This window comes from Aquila chrysaetos, chromosome 3, assembly GCF_900496995.4.
Source record: "Aquila chrysaetos chrysaetos chromosome 3, bAquChr1.4, whole genome shotgun sequence".
Classification (NCBI taxonomy): Eukaryota; Metazoa; Chordata; class Aves; order Accipitriformes; family Accipitridae; genus Aquila; species Aquila chrysaetos.
This window is the reverse complement of record NC_044006.1, coordinates 69510715-69522932: the sequence shown is the minus strand read 5'-3', so window position 1 is coordinate 69522932 and position 12218 is coordinate 69510715.

The window sequence follows — 12218 nt, the reverse complement described above, 5'->3', positions numbered from 1 at the left end:
AAAGCCCCTTTGTGAAATCCATACCAGCTACAGCGGGTCTCAGTTTGCACAGAAAAGTCCTTTTGTTGCTCCTCTGCCATGACCTCTGTCTGTTTGTCTGTCTGTCCACCCAGAGACTGAAAGCACCAGCTCTTCCTGAAAGCCTAGAAAGTGCCTATAACATTGTGGGTACTACCACAAACAAACATTAGTAAAGACAAAGTCCTATAAGATGTTAATAGGAATGCGAAGGCAAATAGTCTTGCAAAATGCAGGAGATCAGACTCAATTATTCAAAGAGTCTTTCCTGGACCTCATTGTTTATCATTCCATGATAAGGGATATATTTATCTTTTAAATTCTTACTAGTCAAACAGAAGAGCTTTGCTTTCCCAGAGGAACGATTTTCCTCCATCCCACCGCGAACGCCGCTGCCTCCCTCCCGCCCTCCCCTCTTCCCAAGACACACAGCTCCTGGTGCGTGGAAACAGCAGTGGGACATGTCAAGTACATTTTTTCTCCTTAAAGCACGTGTACCTGGGAGGTCACAATCTTTACAAAGTCAAAGTTTTGTGTGTTTGAGAGCTTTGCCCTACTACCATGTAATTGAAATCAAGCTTTTAAAAGCTCACGGCAATGTGTTTGTTCTTTAACCTCACCCAGCAAAAAGAGAGGGCTTTGCTCAGAGAACCCATTGTTAAGCTCCTGCACTTAACTGATAAGGCACTGATACAACCAGTAGCAAAGAAAAACTAATAATAAAAAAAAAAGATTCACATGCCTTCCTTCCCCAGTACATTAATGCCCTGCCCAGATTAATTTCCCAAGTTCTTAACAAATGAGGCGCAGCATCTTTAATCATATTAAAATATTGTTATGAGACTTATTTAATAACAGGCAGATGTAATGAGTTCTCACATCAGAAAACGGAGGGTTTCATGCCATTTGAAGGTCTGCTCATTATCCATTCTTACATTTTAATGATAGATGTGTCTATTACTCAAAAAAGTAGAGTATCTATTTGGGAATGTTGTGAGAATAAATGACTGGAACAATACTTAAACCATCTTACGTCATCCACCATGCATATGGGACACTTATGCTGTTATGTGAAAACCTCTGAGCACACGGGGATGCAGTACAAAGTTTTAAACGGGACAGGGCTGAGGTGCTGTTTCTCTGATTTCAAGGAGATGACAAGCAGGTTGTACTGAGAGTGTATACAGCAATGAAAGTAATCACATCCTTTCCCGTCCAGGAACTAGGAGCTCATGAGTGAACTTTGCAAGTGTTTGGATTCCAATTTTTTTAATTCATGCCAAAGTCTATTCACAAAAACATTTGTTTCCTCAGTAGAAGGTTTGCAGAAACATGATCCAACTTTACCAAGTCACACCTCTGGTGTGCTACGCAATTTATAAACCCAGAGATTTCCACCGGCATGAAAACACCTTGCAAGGATTCAACCATTCCCACCCCAGCTAGGATGCTGATCCACAGATTTTCTTTTCCATGCATCATGGTGTCTCTATGAAAAAGGAACAGGATTTCAATATATGGTTTCTATTGGCCTCAGCCTTCGATAACACAAAAAGGTGCCTGAGATCCAGCAGTGAAAATCCTAGAACGATGGTATCTTTAAAGACAAGAAGTTTCCAAGGACACTAATTGAATTCAACCGGCAAATAGTTTTAAATGGAAAATTACTAGTAGCCAAAAGGTTTTTCCTGGGAAACCACCCAAAGATAGAACTTTGAGCTGACTTCATCAAAGGAGATTCTCAACTGTGAAAAATGATAACACCCCCATGGCAAGAAGTGCCTCAGAATCAAATAAGCCTTGGAACAGTAGTAACTGGAAAGGGAGTTTGTTGTGATACAGCAAATATCCATGTGCTGCATCTGCAAAGAAGCAGTGTGAGATAGTCTTTGAAAGGGGAAATTTCCATAGCAGTGTAAAGTCCTTCCAAAAAAATCGAAAGTGCTAAAGACCAAGATGTTTTTACTGAATGGTAAGCCAAACCACCTGGAATAATGACAAAAGTCTACTCAAAAATATATTCCTCTTAGCAGAGTTAATTAATAAAAAAGAAAGAGAAAGCCTAAAAACAAAGCCATTCCCAGTAGCTTGACCAAACTTTACAACTGAAAGCTGCCCATATCCCTATTTAATGGCTAGTCATACTATGGAAGTGTTTTATTTTTACCTTCTCGGCCAGTGGGTAAGGAAGCATCCTCAGAGCTGGATCACTTGCTCTCAGGAGGCCACGATGGAGCGATGCTGATTTATACAACCAGAGGGATATGCAGGGAGGCCTTTTTAATTCATTACTTTATTTGCTGCTTTATCACGGTGGCAGTATAAACGCAGCACAAAATGGTCTGGTTCCGAGAGGCTGCCATCTAACTCCCCGGCATAGAAAACAGGTGGATGCAATGAGCATGGACACCGTTTCGAGCAGGGTATTAGGCAGCAATCACTTCACGCCACCTGTCTAAGCGTTATCAGGGATTTTAGTTGCATCATGGCCTAATGGTAAATAATTCGCAGAAACTGAGAATCACATACAAACACAGACAACGCCAGAAACGTAAAATAAAAAAGATCAGAGGAAAGATCCATCGCTAGATTTGAAAGGTCATCAGTAAAACCCTATTTATAGGCTTTTCTGACCAGCTGAAGCTCTGTCCCTGGAGGTAAAAGCTCTCTGAAGTGTCCCCATGTGGGCAGAGCAAACAGAGCCATTCTAACGAGTGAGGAAAGGTTAGGCTCAGGGATGAGTATGAGTGAAAAATATTTGGCTAGACTCCTGGTACAAACTCCCACGCAACGCTTTGAAAATCTACCCCTCTGTGTCCTGAGCATTGGTTTTCAAAGTACAGCAGCCTAGAGACAGATGTGCCATTATTGTTTATGGTTCAAAGGCAGAGAACTCGTTTGGTGGGGAAATAAAATCCATACTAATAGAGCAAGTACCAAAAAATGTTCTAAGAGGGAATAAGCATGTTCTAAGGTGTTTTAACAATCTTCTGGCTCCTAGCCCAGAACTCAGTTGGAACAGTTGTATTCATCTCCAGGCCACCACTCTTTGAACTTATGGAAACCTATGGTTATATTTAGCTAGTTAAAAGATATATGGCCAGTGCATTGTAACCCTTTTGTCAATGACTCCCCATTACAACTTTTAATTTTATTGCTTTTTAACCACAGTTGCTTAATTCATGGGTTCAGCTAAGAGGGACGGAAGGCAGTTGATGGATGGTGTGACAATGGCACTCCTGGCTGCTGTTAAGGCACTCATCATCTTAGGAAGAAAAGCCAGCTTGCACCACTCTCCTCAATGGCTGATCTCAAAGTTACACATGCTCTGAACCAGCCCTCCTTGTGCTTATGGGACTATTAATAGACCTGCCGTCAATAAGACAGTTTTCAGGAAGAATATTGCCTTAGATAGGCAGTATACATAAGGCATTGCTGCTGGCAGATTTTAGAGCTTAAGGGTGAAATTTAGCAGTCTCTATTACTGTACTGGTGCTCATTTGCATTGGGAAAAAATAGAAAATCACTAAAGAAACAACAACAACAAAAAAGAACTTGTTCAGAAAGCCCACACCTAAAACTTTTCAGTTATAATGAGCTTAATGTTCTTTTGGTTATACAGGGTTTAGTCAGGAGCAGGTAAAATCTTAATGAAGAGAGAATAGAGCAGAGTAATTTCAGAATATTCATAGACCTGGCATTCCGTTCCTGTGTGTTCGTAAAGATCAGCTCTGCAGATAATGTGCCAAAAGGTCAAGCAATTAAAACCACTGAAACTCCAGTCTACTAATAGGTCTGGTAAAAGAAAAGTTCAAGTAAGTGAGAAGCCATAAAAGTATCATAGCTGCTCTGCTGGGTAGACCAGGTTTCCAGCAACCCCAAAATAGCGTTACAGATAGTGGATAATAGTGAGAGCTTAGAGGCACTTTTCTCAGTTTAGCCTCCCGGTTTCCAGCACCAGTCCTGAACAGGTGATTTCATCCAGACCACTCATGTCCTGTAGCCACCAACGAGGACTGGAATGGCATCACGAAGGATGAAATGAAGAGGTGAGGTTGAACATGCCACAGAATTGAGTGGCCTGATCATTTCCACCCTCCTTATTTTGAGTGCAAAATATTGGCTGTGCAGTACCAGACACAGAGGCAGAGAGCGCGTGGGATCAGAGTCATGCAGGATCAGATGCCAAGTTCACAGAGGGCAACAGAATAACTTACCCAAGTCATGCAACCAAGAGGATTTCCCTGCAGCTCCTTAACACTGTGTGTAAAAGCAGACTGAGAAGTGGAACATCAAAAAGCACGTGCACAAAGTCAGAGCACATTTGTGTTTCAATGTGTAGCCCTTGGGCTTTTATTGCAGCGTTTTATTGTTATAAAAAAAAATTTAGAGTCCAAAGAAAGAAGAATCAGAGGAGAAATGCAGATTTTAGTTAGGGTGCATGACGCATGTGGAGCAAAGCAGCTGAGGCTGGAGGGTTGAGGTTGTTTCAAGCAGATATAATTGGAGGCTGTTGTCACAAGAGGCTTCCTTCCTTCCTCCGTCACCTCCCTCCCGCTGAGTGCTCCCATAGTGCCAGGACCAGGGCCCATGCAGCCAAGTGATGAGACAGATGAGTTCCCTAAAATCAACTGGGGGAGCGGGGTAATGTTCAACCCTCACTGGGGTTTGCATGAGTACGGGCACAACGGAGGCAGCAGGAACTCGTCTTTGGAGGAAGGAAAAGACAAACCTGCAGCTTTCAGCAACAGCTGAAACAGCACAGAGTTTTGTTTAAAGCAGTCATGAAATCACAGCTTGTTCTTCATTAGACCTACAGATCACTGGAGAGAGGAGTATGGTGTGAAGGGAACATGTGCTGTAATTCTTTCTGGTGTTTTACTGTCATAGCTCAATGAGGACAAGCAATCTTGCAGTCACCATACATTGCCCGCCTTGAGAGCTGAGCCCATCAAAGCGTTCAGAAGAATGGTTATAAATAGGAGTTGGAGGCAGTCCTTCAATTCAGTGCCTAAGTAACAAAGCAGTTAGACATATGTCTGCTGTGAAGACTGTGTGTGAGTGCCAACACCATGTTAAACTTCACATTCCCTGTTTCACACAAACCAAGGGGGTCATTAGTTGTGGGCTCAGCAACTGCAACTGCAGCTGTCTACAAGGGCTCCTGAACCATGGCTTCCTTGAAGAAGCTTGGCGGCATCTGAATTTCATTTTCCTTAGGCTCTGGAGAAACCTAGCAAGATGTGCGAACAACCTCTGCAATAAAATCAGAGGGGAATATATATGAAAGAATACAGCAACTTATAAACATTTTGAAAGGGCATCAATACATTTACTGCCTTCTATTTTCATATGTTTAATAAGTTAACCCAAAGCATTCCTAAAACTGTTTGCACATATTTTTGAGGACATATTAGGTGCTTGCTCACTAGTGGTTGTCTGCTGCTCTTTCTAAAGCCTCTAGACAGCAGGTATTAACAGCTATGATAGGTATTTCACTTGCAACAACCTTGAGATTTAACCCCATGCACAACCCACAGTTCAGACTGCGCTCATCAGAAAGGTAAATTGAGGTGCAGGGAAAAGGGAAAAGTGGACAGTGAGGGCATTGTACATATTTCAGCTCCCTCATAGCCCTTGACTGTTGTATATGCTTACCAAAAATTAGATTCCAAAACTCATGTGTGTTCATTAGTTTTTTCCTGCAATGCAGCACAGCATATGGCAAATGTATTCATCTCTCCACGTCTATCACTAGTAGGCAGCTGAGACCTGTCCTTTGAACCTCAACAGTTTTTCTCTAATTCTTCTTCCATCCCTGTTCCCTTCTTGCTTCTCCAGTCCCAGCTCATCTTCCTCATGGTCCTTCTCAATGCTGAGAAGGTTGGTAAGCATGGTATACCAAGCATGGTACAGCAGCCAACACCATGTCATGAATTAACCCCATTCAGCTTTTCTTTAAGCTATCATTAAAGAAGGTGCCCCAGCAAGAGTTAAAAAAATTAATAGTATCACTTTCTATCTGTCTACATATATATTCATGTATCAGGCTAGGAAAACAGGTAAATATTTTAGTGCCTGTCTCACCCCCAGCACCTGTATTATTTTCAGGAGCTGTCAGCAGTATGCAATCACATTGGAAGAGAGCCAGAACCTCCACCTTCGGAGGTATGGGGTGACAACATGCCCTTCCTGGAAAACTTTCATTTTCTAGTGGATTCTTTATAACCTGTCCATAAAATGTACCACAAAATCCAAATGGGAGCAATGTTTCCCTCCTCACAGCATCAGGCTAACGCATACTAGTAATTCAATTCCTCCTTTTTCTTCCCTCCGCATGGTGTACACAGTAGCCAAATTTCTTCCTCACCAAACATCCCAGCAAAATGAATAGGGATATAAAGAGCTGCGCAGTTCAACGAAAAATGAGGATATTCCTGCGAGCTTTTAGCTTCTGTTTAACTATCTGAGAGAACAACTGCAGCAGGGATATGTTCTCCAATATCATTCAGATCAAATCTGGCTATTTGACAGCAGGCCCCTAATGGGGAGCTGTGACAGAATAGGTATTCAAAGGAGACAGGATTTGGAGTAATCACATCAACATCTTGTGGTGAGGAAAAACCTTTGGTCTCACCTGGATTATGCGTGCAGCCTATGAAAGCAGAAACTGCTTCATGATTTTATAGCCTAAAACCAATTTTAAAAATACATAACAAAGGACTGTAACAACTCTATCCAAGTTAAACCAGTGAAATCTGCTGCTACCGCACACCGCTGAGCCCTAGGGAAAGCACCTCAAGAACCCGGGATTTGAGTCCGAGACAATCAAAAAGAGGTTTATTCATCACAAGTCTGGAAGCACAGGGTGGGATTCAGCTGCCTGAACATACGTGTCTAGTGCCATTTTTGTTGCCTTAGGGTATCGCATCTGGCCCCCAGCTGCTGCTCCAGAAGGGAGTGGGTCTTTCACGGATCGTGTGTCATACCTGCCAGTCCTGTGTGGATGTCTCAGGTGGCCTCAGGCATGGGAAATGACGCTACGTGCTTATGTTTTGGCACCTGAATCGCTCCCGCGCTGTCTAGAAGTAATTTCCGGTTCTCTTTATTAAGGGTTTATCCTTTTTTTGTTGTTGTTTTCCCCGGTCTTCATTAAATCACGGAGATTAATTGCCTCCCTCGGAGCACCCTTTCTTCTGCGCGGGCTGTCTCGGGGCGGAGGGCTGGAAGGAGCAACGCTTCGCCCCTTCCCACGCGCGCCTGAGCCCAGGAGGAGCCGGGCACCCCGCGTTCCCACCGGCTGCCGTGGGAGCTGAGGCAGCTCGGCGCATCGCTGCAGCCCTCTGCCTGGCCCTGGGCAGGCGCCGAGGGTTAATTCCCGCACGGATCACACACAGGCAGCATGGGACAACACAGCTTTCAGTGCCGTGGGGCTTTTTCAAGGGACGAAGTTTTGTTTCTGCCTCTGCTAACGGCAGTTTGGGCATCTGCTGGTGACAGGTCTGACTTTCTGTTTGTAAAAGATGTCCCTTTCTCACCTTTGTTATCAGGCCCTCATCTTTTTGAAAGAAGAGTGATGGTCACTAACCCTCTGGAGGCATTTGAGCCATCATCTCGTTCTCCTGAAAAGTCTTACTCTTAGTTACAGATACACACTCTGGTGACATGGGCTGCTATTGCAGCATGGGCACAGGGATCTCCTTCTGCTCTCAGAAGGGTAAGTTACACCTTTTGCTACAGACAATTTAGGTAGGCTGTTGACACGCAGGACAGTAAAGGGGTGGTATGGGGAAGATCTTCACCACTTCATTCAACCTATTTATGTAGAGGGAATTGTTTTCCAACAGGGACTTTATTATATTAGAATAGGGTAAGTTATTGTGTCTGTGAAGCAGACGTAAGAACGGTGAAGATACTTATTGACCCAGAGTAACTTCTCATAGACTATTTCCACTACAAATAGCTACAGGATGGTGAATGCCTACTCTGATCTGCTAGTTAATCACAGAAAAAACCACATCAGGTTCTGCTGCAAATAGCACATGTTTAAGAGCAAACCCTAATACATCAGTGACTAAACCTCCTTAAGCTGCTTCGGTATAATGGCACGAGGACAGCTTCGTCATACCACCTACAAGTGCCAGTGAAGGATCCCAATGCACTGAGTTGCCAAGACTGAAACAGAGCAGCGACCACAGGTGCTTATTTTGCCTTTTTGTAGTTCATCAGTGTCATGCAACTGTTGGCTCAGTCAGCAAATGTGTCAGCTCTTGGAATAACAGCTACTTGTGTAGGTTAGGTACACTGCCAAAAGGTAAGTGTTTTAAAGAGTAAAATCATAAAGTATTATGGACATAAAGCCTGTGATAGTAAAGGTGACTCCTTAGCATTATGCACCATAGTAACACATCTTACCAAGGGCAGGAAAAGTCAGCTTTATTTTCACCACTGTCACCAGTCTTAAATATTGCATCCTGTGCAGTTTCCTTTTGGATTTAGACAAATACTTTTCCAAGCTCTAATTTTTGCTCTTTTAATCTCTTGTAAACACAGGGTTCCCAATTAACAACTGTGAATTGCTCTTGCATGGCACAGACCTGTGCAAAAAGCATGCAATATGCCACGACCGTGCTCCGGACAGCACTGTGTGCACATTGGTATAGAAGCATGAGCTTAGGGACAGCTCAGAAAAGAAGTGGGAAGCCTGGAGAAAGCCGAGCAGAGGGCTTACAACATGGTCAAGGGCCAAGAGCACATGACTCAGAGGGAGAGGCTAAAGGAGCTGGGTTTGTTTAGTCTGGCAAAGAGGATAAGGGGCAATATAATAGCAGTCGACATCTACTTGACAGAGAGTTACAAAAATGACAGAGCCAAACTCCTCTCAATGGTGCTAGACAATGTAACAAGGAGCAATGGCCAGAGACTGCAGCTTGGCGTGTTCAGGTCGGACATTAGGAAAAAAGCGCACTTGAAGGGGGGTGCAGCACAGGAACGGGTGCCCGGAGAGCTTGTGGAAACTCTGTCCTCAGAGGTTTTTAGAACTCGATTAAAGCCATGGCTGAACTCATCCCCAGCTGGCAACAGTCCCACTTCTTGTGGGAGGCTGGATGACAGACCTCCAGAGTTTGCTCTCGACCGCTGTTTCTGGTTCCTCTTTCAACTCTTCAGCTTTATGACTCTGCAGGGACTTATGCCTTAAAAGAGTAATTTGCACCTCATATTTTTTCACATTATAAGTGAGTCTCTCAGCCCTCAAGATTTAGAGTAAGAAGGTTAGTGCTACTTCTTCCTCTAGGTGTGGTGTGCCTTGCATGAATCTCCATGAAGTGGGCATGTTCAGAGGATGTTTTCCAGGGGTGAGCTTTGCTGTGAGGGTGGACTTGTGCTCATGAATAAATCAGGTGTGTTGCTGGATGTCATTGTTAGGACCAGGACACTTCTGATATACCCAGAAGCAGAACTTTAGGTGGCTGCTGCTTTCAATTGCTTGTATCTTTAGGTACTAGCAGTGCAATGTTCTTGCAGTCCAATTTTTTGATTTAGGCAACTGATGAGCTTGTCCAGCCATGTGTGATTTAGCAAATAATTTCATATGAACTCTTAGGAATGACTCAGTAAATGATAGCAGTTAGGGCTGGGTCCCTCTGTCTATGCCATACAAGTGGTCTCGCAATTTTGCCTTGAAGAAGGTGTAGCCTGATCCTCTGATCTGAACTCCACCACACAGGTGGTTTGAAGCCATCTGAAAGATCAGTCATTGGTTTGGACCTTTATGTCCTCATTGGGGGTTGGTGCATGTTGGAGGCACATGTTGGAGCTTCCAGGTTCATCTTTGAAGGGAATCTAGATGGCATATAACAAAACCACTCTGTCAACTCCAACAGCGATGAGTACCTTGCAGCAATCAGAGCATTTTTCTCAAATCCGCACCAGATTTCACTTCCAAAGCCAATCTATCTATCTCCAGACAATCCCCATTTGCTATATTCATGTCAAGACCGTGCTCAGAGCAGAGGAGCATAAGAACAGAGTGCACTTAAAGCATAGCATTTAGGTAATACATAGTGTTATGTAACATACCAAGCATTATATGAAGATGTGGTATTTATTATTACTAGTAAGCAAAGACACACTTCATTATTCATAACAAATCTTTATGAGTTTTCAGTTCTATCAGGTGGCACGTAAGAGTAGCCATACAATATCAAACCAGTCTAGCCCAGTGTCCTGTGTCTGATGGTGGCCAAGGGGAAAGATTGAACAGATAGATCAAATACAGAATTCTTCCCCAGCATAATTTGTCCTCCTAGTCATTCTGGGTTATGGTCTCCTTGAAATGGTGATTGTATCAAGTCTGTCATGCTTAACAGTCAGCAGAGAATCTATTCTTTGTGAATTTATTAAATTCTCTTATAATTTATACTTTTGGATTCCACAAATTTCAGTGTCAAGATGTACCAAAATTTAATCATGCTTCCTACAAAAAAAAAAACAAACCTTCTTTTTGTATGTCTTAAGCTTACTGCTTCGTAGTTTCACTGCATACCCCCTAATTCTTGCATTATGAGAAACTGTGAAGTAGTCACAGAGGAGTGCTGTGATGACTACACTGAGGTACTCAAGATGAGTAATTTTGAGTAATCTGTCCTTTGATTACATGATATTAAAGCAGAAGGAAAACCAGACCCTGCAAATAATTTATATCAATTTTCTGGTAGCTTTGATTTTCTGAAGAACGTATTCTACAACTAGATTCAGGCTAACAATGAAATTTCTCTCTTTGTGAGAAGCAGCATGAGCTAACAAAGCACGTCCGTGTAACACATGCCCAGCAGTTGATTAACCATTTCGGAGTGTTACCTTGGCATTATACAGTAAAAGAGAGCAGAGCAAACAGGAATGATGAGGATGTTGGTGCGTTACAAACAAATCTCCAGAATGGCTTCATTTCATTTCAGAGTTGACACTGTTAAGTCATGCTGTAAAATCCTCTGCTGTCCTTTATTGTGCGGTTTTGTAAATACTACAAATCTTGTCGACTTCCATCCTATACTTGTAAGATGTGTGTGTGTATATATATATATATACATATATATATATATATATAAGCTACTACTCTTTGTGTTTTTCTTCTTCAGGAAAAGCAACACAAGTTTTAAAGCATCCCTTTCACTTCCACACCAGAATCTGACCCAAGAGAAGGCATGGCACTCTTGAAGCAATATTAATAAGTACCAAGGGTCATGGTGAAACCTCTCTTCTGACGTATCACTCCTTTTTTGCAATTTGTTTCCAGCACAAGCTGAAAGCAAAGCGCATCCACATGACAATTAAAGGCTAGAATGATTCATGCCTGCTCTTTAACAATAAATTACGTATGGATTTCGGAAGACCCCAATTCAATTCTAATTATAATCTCACAATAAGCACTGCCATCTATGCCCTTCAATGTTTGACATAAATTATTTGCGGCAGCATGTATTTCATCTTCGTTGATACAAGGAATTACAAGTGGCCTAATGGTTAGTGACAGAAGTTGACATATCAAAGGATTCAGAGGAACATAAACAAAAAATAAATCACCATCCCACTGCCCCTCCCCAATACTAAATTCCTCATTTTACAAAGACCATATAATCCTTTCATTTTCAAACAAATACCACTGTATCACTGTTATTCTAGCATAAGCTAGCATAAAGCTTACAATAAGGACATGTTTAATGTGCTTTTTAATAGCCCTGTTTGAAGGACTTCTTACTGACATCATATCGCTGGGCGATCCAAAGGGGATTACATGTGTCAGCCCAATCAATTGGTGGTAATTGTAACACAAAAGACCTATCTGAGAGCTCACACAGGCACAGTAAACTGTGCTTCTATATTCACCTACCTTGTTAAAAAAAAAAAAAAAACAGCTATTAAATTAATTGGCACTAAAAGCATGTAATAGTTATCTAATCTATTAATTTTTAGTTTAATATTAACTAGGGTGTCTCCTATGACAAGTATTTGACCTGTAGAAAAAGAATGGAGTAAGATCACCCGTGCAGTCTTTCAAGTTAAGAAAATAGTTCCTTGAAGGAAAGAGGTGAAGGCATTCTTTAGCCTCTGCCTCGTACTCTAAGATTTTATTTGTTTTCATACAAGTATTGACTTTATGTGGGGCCAGCCCAGTTGTGCCTGATGCAGCATGTTTCTCT